Raw genomic sequence first — 11,414 nt, forward strand, 5'->3', positions numbered from 1 at the left:
CACAGGCATGTATTTTCACAGCTTTGAACAAACTTAGAAGCACAGTGGCCAAAAGATGGGAACAAGCCATTGTGGACTTTTAATGTGAAGGGAAGGTTTGTAAATATTTCTGAAGAGATGCACTACTGTACGTGAACACAGCAGCTGATCAGGAGAGAAGCACAGCAGAGCAAACAATCTCATCGTAGCAAGTTGTCTATTGGTGTTCACATAAGGACAGTGTCTATATTTTTTAAAATCTTCCTCCTTGAAAACACACAGCCACAATCCAGACTGTGTCTGTTCCTATTAGTCCATCAGGTCAGCCATCCAACTGGCAAACTGTGACAGCAGTGGAACGCAGCTCAGCACAGGGCCATTCATCATGTTCACTGGAGCGGTCCGTGCCACATTTAAGATTCACAGGCATTTGCCTGACTTGGTTCACTGGCAGCAGGGTTGATTGAAATTCCAGTGTTGGCCTGTATATAGTAGGCATATATAACATTAAACCAGTCTGTATATAGTAGGCATATATAACATTAAACCAGCCTGTATATAGTAGGCATATATAACATTAAACCAGTCTGTATACAGTAGGCATATATAACATTAAGCCAGCCTGTATATAGTAGGCATATATAACATTAAACCAGCCTGTATATAGTAGGCATATATAACATTAAACCAGTCTGTATATAGTAGGCATATATAACATTAAACCAGTCTGTACATAGTCGGCATATATAACATTAAACCAGCCTGTATATAGTAGGCATATATAACATTAACCAGTCTGTATATAGTAGGCATATATAACATTAAACCAGTCTGTATACAGTAGGCATCAGGGACATCACTAGAGATTCATGGATATGGGGGCTAAGCTATCCAAATAAAGAAATTCAAGTCCACCCTGTTCCCATCCATCCAACACCAGCAAAAGGCATAAAAATGGCTGTACTTCGTAGCCCAAATACTTTTGGGATTTTATTTTGAGAGACAGAGGCAGACAGACAGAGAGCGAGAGGAGAGAGAAGACATGCAGGTCATATTATACCATTAGAAAAAAATCTTTATTTAAGTTTCACCCATTCTGTTAATTGTTGCTCAACATTAACCCAATAATTCAGACACATGGAACATCTTACACAGTATCATCCACAATGGGGACTAAAACTAAATTCAACTAATGAGCTAAATAAAATGTAAAACACTGAACAATAATTAGGAATCAAATCAGATTTTTTTTAAAGATACCAAACAAATATTACAACCTATATTATAAAACTGCTCCTACTGCTTCTTCCTTTTGATGCTTATTTTGTGGGTGGATGCATCAAAGTGTACCTCCTATTGTTAAAGGTGGCAAAGCGGTCAATGACACTATTGTGGCTTAGTGGCCCAAGCACTTCATCCTCAATGGACATGGACACCCTCAAGACTTGCAAGCCTTTTCTGACCCATTGTCTTACGCAAACAGGAGTGCAGCCGGCGCAGTGCACTAAAGGCCTTTTCACAGGAGCAGCTGCTCACAGGGATTGTGAGGGCAACCTGAATGATTTCCTTCAGAGAAGGAAACATATCATCATCCAGGAGGTTATGCACAGCAAGCATATCTTTGGAAGATGTCCAGCCACTCTTTTCCGGACAAGAAATTTTCTTGCCACCAACATCTCTTCTGTTTTAACATCAATACTGTAGTGTTTGGCAAACTCAGTTAAGCATGATGTATCTAGGAAGATTTTTGAGTTGCGACTGCATGCCTATATGCCTTTGAGCAGACCTGCATCTAAAGTCGAGAATCGCTGGTCAAGCTCACAAACCATCATGTCCAAGCAGGGGAGCAACAACCCTGTTCTCATTGTTTGGGAACATGACAATTCTGTGTCTCAACCCAAGGAGGTCTCCACCAGAAAATCTCCCATTTCCTTTGTTTGTGCTTTCTTGCTGCATCTGCCTCTGGAATATTGTGAATTTTGTGAGTGATTTGGTTCTGTCATAAAGTTCTGTGGCAAATGCGTCTGTGCATTTGCACTGTATCACATACAGCTTGTTTGCCGAAACACGCTTCTGCCAGGTCTACAGCCTCTTTCTGGAGGAACTTGTGTGGTCCCTCAGTTACAGAAAGAAGGGACTGAAACATCAGTAGCAAATACACGATGGAGAACTGATGAAGCTTTGCTCTCAGACCAACAGCCATGGGGGATCCAATGGCAGATAGACAATCAAAAATAGCAGTTAAGGTGCCCACGACTGCATTAATGGACCGCAACTGGCATGCGGCCCATTAATGGAGTATTGATGGAGTATTGTACCTTTGCAGGAAAGGGTTAAACTCCTTCAAAAGCTCCATACATTCAAGAAAGTTCCCTCTATTTGTGCTTTCACTAGATTCATCATTGGCACTGAAAGAGAGTCCCTGTCTTCCTAACATTGAGGTGACCGCAACACTTCTCCTCAGATACTCTCTTCTCGCTGCAATATCACTAGCATGGCCAGATGTTAAAATCTGAGCAATGTTCCTATGATTGCTAGTTGCCTGGTAGCTTTGCCATGCAACAACACTGTCTCTGTGTGTTTGTGCCATCTCATGTTTACCGAAGACAAACAAATATTTTTTGTCACATTTTTGCAGCCATTACTGACAAAGAATCAAATTTAATGGTTTTGCCAAAAACTCTACATGCAAAGCAGAAGGCTGTGATCAACACTATGTCACCTTTTCTACACATGACCTACTGATAATTGTTTTGCAATGGCCTACTGAATGAAAGCAATTGAGTATGAAAAAATATGCTCATGATGTTATGTCATCTGTCTCACTTATAGCCTGGCACAGATAGCAAAACTACATTAAATACAAAGTTAATGCCACATAACTTACGTTGAATTTAAAAGACACCGTTAACGTTAGCTAGCTCACAACGTCCGTTACACTGTAACTTACAGGCAGCCTCACATAAAAAGTTATTGGTTAACAAAGCTTTGATTATGACCAAAGTCTATAGTAGTGAATACTCTCTCTCTCTCTCTCTCTCTCTCTCTCTCTCTCTCTCTCTCTCTCTCTCTCTCTCTCTCTCTCTCTCTGTTCTAACTTACCACAAATTCACATCATAGCCTATCTGCATGAATCTGTCCTGTCTGAGCCTTTTCCTAACCGTTTACTGTTAGTTAGCAGACTCAAGCCACAGAAGAATCTAACGTTAACCAAAATGTGAGCTACAAGTAGGACTGACAGTCACTAGCGTGTGCAGCAGCCTCTGCAGCAGCAGCCTCCCCCAGGTCCTAGTGTCCGCCCGGTAAGAAGTTTAAGATGCGATGGAACAGTTGACGGAAAAAAAAGAAAATCAGAGAGAAAATATGTTGACTGATATATTGATTTATTTAGGGGGGGGCTAATGAATATTTTAGGGGGATAAAGTACCCCTAAAATAGGCCTTGCGACGTCCCTGGTAGGCATACAGTGGGGTAAAAAAGTATTTAGTCAACCACCAATTGTGCAAGTTCTCCCACTTAAAAAGATGAGAGAGGCCTGTAATTTTCATCATAGATACACTTCAACTATGACAGACAAAATGAGAAAAACAATTCAGAAAATTAGATTGTAGGATTTTTAATGAATTTACTTTTTAAGTGGGAGAACTTGCACAATTGGTGGCTGACTAAAGACTTTTTTGCCTCACTGTATATAACATTAAACCGTGGCGTGAGAAAGAGGAAAGAGAGAGAACAAGGTGAGTTGGATTTAAGGATGTGTGTATGGAGTGCAATCATGTGCATGAGAGAGTGTGTGTGCGTGAGTGTGTGTCTGTGTGTGTGTGTGTGTTTGTGATATAGATTGTGAAAGACAAATTGATAGTCTATGTACAGTACTTGTTTATTTAGATGAGATACTTTCCTTTCCTTATTCGCTCTTCATGGATCTTACAGAAGGGTACCTAGGTATTTTACATATGTGGTCAAAGAAAAGCATTTTATGTCCAGTAGTGGATGAAATGATGATGATGTCATGGCCTAACAGAGAGCTTGGTGGCTAGAGGACAACAGAGGACAACAGACTCCCTTAAACCATGACATCTTCTGTTCCTGGTGAGCAATTCAATTCATTCTGGCCCACACTCGCCATCTTGAGGCTTATTCATGCACATGTCTGTCACAATAATCTATTCAGTAGGAGAAAGAGGAGAGATTAAGAATGTGATTGGATTTCAGAAGAAAAATCTAGACCTCAATGTCATGATTGAATTTATTCAAGTGTTTTCATATTTGATAATGATCCCCAGACAAGTGAGGACACAAACCATCTATGTTGTTTACTGCAAGTCCAATGATTTTTGGATTTTGTAACAGTTTGTTAGTTTGTACGGTACAGTGTATTGATGAATTTAATGTGTATCCCAGATCTACCACTAGATGACACTAAAGTATTTATAGTTGTCCGTTTTACCCCTCAGTACTTTGATGGAGCATATCATGGTTTGAGCGTTGTGCCGATACCCAAGATGAAAAATATGTCGATGTGCCCTTGAGCAAGGCACTTAACCCTGATTTGCTCAATTTTGTCATGATTCATGGCCCTCTCACTTAATTCACACCGGAATGAAATGTTTACTTTTTGAAAGTCGTTTGCACTCTTGATTAATTGTACTCATTTGCCAACGTCATTACGCATCTATGTACTCCAACAAAACCATTGAATCACTTTAAAAAGGACCAACTAGACTCTATTCCAGATAATTTTTCATCCCAACTATCAAACTTTTTTTGTCGCCCACTTTGGGAAGTGCATAAGCAGACAGGACAACTGACAGAAAGTTGTCATTTGTTATTGAGTGTTGTCATCGTTATACATTGCACAACCATTGCATATTTGACCAAGACATAATGGCAGTTGAGACATTCTGTCAGTTCTATTGGTTTTGTTTCACCCAGGGCGGCAGAACAGCCAGGCCCGGCCCTGAATCTCCTGTAGTTGTAGTCTTTTCAGATTTCCAGCTATTTGTAGATTGGAAAGCCATTTCATAACACAAAAATAATAGCATGAATTAGCATAAATGCTAACAGTTTAGGTTAACAACAGAATTGCATCTTGTTTCCATGTTTTTGAAAATATAATGTTTTGAGTATAAACCTTCCTTGTAGTGTCCTTAAGCCCCACAATCAGTATCAATTTGATAAATCAAAGAGAAGTTGAGTAGTTTGGGTTTAGTTGGGATTGGGGTGGGAGAATCTTTTTTTTTTTTTACAAAATTGACATTTTGCCATCTTTTGACGAAATTCATAATTTTTTTAACAAACAAAGCATAGTCTTGCGTTGCTCGAATACAAACGGGACAGCTTATTGTAGCGTCACCTATGGGCCATTCAGTTCTGGGTTTGTCTCGGAGTCTATGGTCCACATTTAGGAGAACTAGGGTGTTTTATATGAAATATAAATGTCAATCCATGGTTCATTTGTGCAAGTGATTCTATCTAAGTTAAAACATATCAAACTTTATGATAGAGTCAGAGACAGAGTCTACACATTATGGAGGAAAAGGTATGTGTGTGTCTGTGTGCATCTGTATGAATATGACTGATCGGGTTCGATCCCGGGTCTCCTGCATGCCAGAAAAGTGCATTAGCCTGCAAACCTAAAGCCTAGGCAATAACTGAAGGAGCCAATGCAACTCTTCAGGTCTCAGTAAATGTTACATCACGGGAGTGTGTATATTAGCACAGCTAGATGATTGGGTGTTGGCTAACTTCCAAGCTATGTTGTACAGTAGTCACTAATATTCAGCAATGAATGTTATTTTGAAGTAAGCAGCAATTACAGATTGTCCTTACCTGTCTCTCAGTCTTTTCTGATTCAGCTGAGACTGTATCGTGACTTTTATGTTCACACACCACACACAGCAAACAGATAAACTGCTGATCAGTATGGCAGTACATCTCCAGTAGTTTGTCATGACGAGAACAGATCTTCTCCTCTAGTTGTGTGGAGGCTTTGACCAGGTTGTGCTTCTTAAAGGCAGGAGATTCATAGTGAGGCTGGAGGTGAGTCTCACAGTAAGAGACCAGACATACCAGACAGGACTTAACAGCTTTGAGTTTTCTCTCAGTGCAGACATCACACGCCACATCTCCAGGTCCAGCATAATAGTGAGCAGGAGTAGCAACTTGGAGTCCTGTCTTTTTCTGATTCTCCACCAATTCAGCAAACATAATGTTTCTGTTCAGAACAGGCCATTGGGTGAATGTCCACACTGGGGACAGCTGATCAGGACACCCTTCTGATCATCCTGATCCCAGCAGTCTTTAATACAGCCCATACAGTAACTGTGTCCACAGGGAATAGTGACTGGATCCTTCAGTAGATCCAGACATATTGAACAACTGAATGAATCCATGGCTGTTGCCATTTTGGTGCAGAATGTAGTTGTTTCTCACTGTCTTTTCTCTAGAATTGTTTGTGCTACTGAGTCGGTACATTTCCTGGTTGTGTGTGTTTTGCAGGATGAGGGTTGTGATTGGACAGAGGTGCTTGTAAAAGTTCAATTTATGGTATGTTTTCCATGCACACATGCACTGGAGTCTTGGACAACAACAAAAAATGTGGCAATGAACACAGGCGTACAGTATTATATAGAGCCCTTATTGCATGAACTTCCTTCCATCACATATTGCTCAAATAAACAGCAAACCTGGTTTCAAAAAACAGATAAAGCAACAGCTCGCAGCACAATGCCTCTCCTCTATTTGACCTAGATAGTTTGTGTCTATGCATTGATATGCAGGCTACGTGCGCCTTTTTAAAAATTGTATGTATTTCTGTCCTTGAGCGTGAACATTTCTAGCCATTTTTGAAAAGTGAGTAAGGTAATGAGCTTTTTATGTCTTAAAGGGGCCGTGTTGTATTTTGAGATGGGCTCAAATTAGCTAACCAATAGGTAGAGGGTAGCATAATTTGTCTGATTCTCTGTAATAATGGTATGGGATTAATAATGCATTTTATTTTGTAATTTTTTTTGCATCAAACAACACAATACCATGTTCAGGCACCTCCTTGTCTGAAGGACAAGTGGATGAACAGGTTGATGTTCATCCAGGTTCATGTTCTTTACAAAGTCTCATGGAATGTAGGCCTACATTGAGTGGGTACATGTGGATACATTTCCTGTTTGTGTGTGTATTGCAGGAAGAGCATTGTGGTTGGACAGAGGTGCTTGTAGAAGTTCCATTTATGGCATGTGTGCCATGCACTGGATACATCCAAGTCATAGACTGTCCTCTCTGCTACCGCACAGCAAGCGGTACCAATGCACCAAGTCTGAAACCAAAAGGACTCTTAACAGCTTCCACCCCCAAACCATACCACAGCTAAATAGTTAGTCTATGTAGCTATTGGTTAACTATTTAACTATCTGCATTGACCCTTTTGTGACTCATCACTTACGCCGAAGCTATCCTGTTGCCTAGTCACTTTATTCCTAGTTACATGTACACTACCGTTCAAAAGTTTGGGGTCACTTAGAAATGTTCTTGTTATTGAAAGAAAAGCACATTTTTTGTCCATTAAAATAACATAAAATTGATCAGAAATACATTGTACACATTGTTCATGTTGCAAATGACTATTGTAGCCGGAAACAGCAGATTTGTTTTGAAGATATTCCACGGCCAATTTTTCAGTTTTTGATTTGTTAAAAATGTTTGAAATATCCAATAAATGTCGTTCCGCTTCATGATTGTGTCCCACTTGTTGTTGATTCTTCACAAAAAAATACAGTTTTCTATCTTTATGTTTGAAGCCTGAAATGTGGCAAAAGGTCCCAAAGTTCAAGGGGGCCGAATAATTTCGCAAGGCACTGTATCTACCTCAATTACCCAGTACCCCTGCACATCAACTCAGTACTGGTACCCCGTGTATATAGCCAAGTCATTGGTACTCATTGTGTATTTACTATTCCTTTAATTATTACGTGTTATTACTTTTCTATTATTTCTCTATTGTCTTTCACTCTGCATTGTTGGGAAGCATTTCACTGTCAGTCTAAACCTGTTGTACGACTAAAATTGTATTTTATTTGATTCGATACAACACTCCCCAATGGACACATACCACACCTCCATGTACATAGCACAGGATGTATGAACAGTGGGAGACTCTGGAGTATGTTAACCGGAGTCCTGAGAACATAATGAGTATGCAAAAGGCCAAGATTAGTAGAGTGCCTTACTCAGCTCATTGTGTCAAGTGTGCTGTTACATTTAAAGTGCAACTGAATGCAATAAACAACTTCTCTGAAAACGGCCAATGCGTCATCGATATTTGTCCAAAACATTTATTCTAGTGTCAAAAAGTGTACTAGGATAATTTTGTTAATAAAGTCAATCTTTTCCAAAAGTGTTTGTCATTCTTAACTTGTGGGTTGGGTTTTGATTTTGACAATGCTTACTTGCCCACTAACACAGAATATATACACAGCTGCTGTGATGGGGCGCTATCCAATCCTACCGCAGAACACAGACAGTGAGACAGACCTGCCCATCAGCACAGTGGATCTGACTGCTTACATAAGACAACATATAGCATATTTTTTATGTGTGAAATACTGCACCAAACATCTTAGCTAGATGTTAATTTGCTAAACTAAAACCTTCCCTGCAAAAATGTCCAAATTAATTACAGATTTTTTTTTGTTATTTTTTGTTAGATTAATTCTGACAATTTTGAGGAAGTTTTGTTCCTATGGTGTCGCATGAGGGACAAACATCACTACATCACCTACATCGAACCACAACCCCAAGACGGAAATATTGCTTTTCATAATGAGCAACAGAGATACAGATTAGATTAGAAGATAGAGGTTGGAGAAGGGAGGGAGGCTTCTATTTTGCATTTATTTGTTGAATTACGATCGTTGCCAACACAAGTCTTTGGCAACAATTTAACGTACAAATATTGTGTGGGAAAGTTATTTAAATCCTATTGACTTGGGCACATAACCACATATCGAATGACGTCCAGATATGTCTGAAAACATTCAAACTCTTCTCTTACAAACCAATTGCCATGAATCAGATAGTGATGCACCCCTCTCCATAGGGGATCACATTTTGCTACACTGGGAAATGCACATACAGTAACTGCCTATTCCCTTTATTTAAACTGGTAAGAAAGTACCTGCAAATCCCAGGCTGGAGAGGTGGAGAATATGACAGGAATGTATTTTCACAGCTTTGAATGAACGTGGTACATTTAGGAACACAGTGGTCAATTGGCAGAGATTTGCAACTGATGCAAAGGTTTGATAGGTCGATAGAGGCTGACGAAATGTAGAATGATTTATTTACAGACATACCCCACCACCATTCTCCTGGATCAAGTTCTGCAATGAGCGATGTTGTCCACCTGGGACATCATCTCCCAGTTGACGCTCTCCAAGCACATTGTCCCTCCAAACTCAAAGAAAGCCACAATCTGACCCCAACATCTATTACAGCAGTAAACCTTCTCTGTGCCGTGCTGGGCATATAATGCAACTGCCCCGACATCTCTGCAAAGTCCCGCTGATACATTCTTTCAGTTTCGTCCCCCGCCTCGCGCAGGACCCTGTGGAGCCTGGCATGTGGGTCAGGTTGCGGAATCCTGCGTGAGAAAGGAGAGTGGGTGTCCTCGCCCACGGTGGTGTGTTGGGACCTCCGTGCAAATACTTTGGGTATGCAAATACTTTGGGTATGTTGGGTGTAGAGGGGTCCTTAAAGCCATTATTTGGAGAAATGTTGTCTGCTTGAAATTCCCATCGATAACAAAGTGACTGTCACAAGGATTCTCGTTTGACATCATGGGGGTAAAATATCCAACAAGCTTTTTACGCATTGATCACCTAGCCCCCACCTAGCCCCTTCACTTCAGATACAATCATATCGTCCCAACATGGAATGCACCGTTCAATTAAAATTATTATTATTATTCATTTTAGTCTGTTTTTCACCATGGTGCATTTCTGAAATGCTGGTTTGATTAGTTTAATGTCACGCCTACTGCTCTCCCTCTCTGGCACTCGAGGGTGCCAGACTGCCTTCATTGCACACACCTGTCACCATCATTATGTGCACCTGCGCTTCATCACTGGTCACCATCACGCACAGCAGGGCATCATTGGACTCACCTGGACAACTTTAATTTGTTTATTGCCCCTCCTATGTCTGTCTTGTTTCTTTGATCCGTGTCAGCATACATGTCGTTGTGTGTTCCTGTCCAGATGCTGTCCTGTCCTCTTCCATGTCTGTGGTTAATTAAATGTTCACTCCCTGTACCTGCTTCTCATCTCCAGCGTTGTACCTCACATTTAATTAATGTGACTTATTCACATAGGAGACCAAGCCATGCGGTTAGTAAGTTCAGAAGGATGTTGTATAAAGATTTAACTCATTAAGTGTCAGTGGGTGCTTGCAAATCAGTAGACATCTTTTCAGTTTTTCAGCCATCTGTAAATTGGAGAGCCATTTCATAACATTGACGAGTGGACAATTGTCTCTTCTAAACATCCATTTGAAAACACACTCTATTATCTTCACAGGTGTCAATAATAATATCTTCAAGTTCATAAAAAGAATAGCTACCATTATATATATTTTTCCAAGAATCACTTATAAGTCCTAATCAGGTTTTTTAATTTAATTTAATTAAGCAAGTCAGTTAAGAACACATTCTTATTTACAATGACGGCCTACCAAAAGGCAAAAGGCCTCCTGCGGGGGCTGGGATTAGCATCTAACAGTGGGTTTTGCAACTGGTATTACAGAGATGACCAGTTTACAGAAGAGTATAGAGTGCAGTGATGTGTCCTATAAGGAGCATTGGTGGCAAACCTTATGGCCGAATGGTAAAAAACATCTAGACGCTCGAGAGCCCCCTTACCTGCCGATCTATAAATTACGCCTCCGTAATCTAGCATGGGTAGGATGATCATCTGAATCAGGGTTCATTTGGCAGCTGGGCTTGAAAGAGGAGCAATTACGATAGAGGAAACCAAGTCTAGATGTAACTTTAGCTTGCAGTTTTGATATGTGCTGAGAGAAGGACAGTGTACCATCTAGCCATACTCCCAAATACTTGTATGAGTTTAAACCACTAATCTTTTTTAAATTAGGCTACAGTATCTGCTGTATCTTACTGTCCTCAAATTATAGTAGCACTATACTCTGCATGTTGTATGCATGTCCCTAACTGATAATCCAATGTAAATGTATATCATTACAATTACATTACATTTAAATGATGAGGGATGAGATTAGGTTTAAATCCGTGATCGACACAAAAACATTGTAACTGGAGTGCTCTGCCTGCCTTACTATATTGTTGTAAACTATGTATATTTTGCCATCTGGTGGACTAAACGTTCAACACAAATCTGAACTGAAATATATGTGCAAGCAGCAAC

The 11,414-nt window shown here is 40.1% G+C and overlaps 1 pseudogene; it reads right to left on the minus strand.

Annotated features, from left to right (window-relative positions):
* Positions 1-6,386, minus strand: part of LOC135523208 (E3 ubiquitin/ISG15 ligase TRIM25-like) — a 34,486-nt pseudogene extending 28,100 nt beyond the window's left edge.
* Positions 6,387-11,414: the final 5,028 nt, after the last annotated feature.

The sequence above is a fragment of the Oncorhynchus masou genome, chromosome 30 (genome assembly GCF_036934945.1).
Source record: "Oncorhynchus masou masou isolate Uvic2021 chromosome 30, UVic_Omas_1.1, whole genome shotgun sequence".
NCBI classification, from domain to species: Eukaryota; Metazoa; Chordata; class Actinopteri; order Salmoniformes; family Salmonidae; genus Oncorhynchus; species Oncorhynchus masou.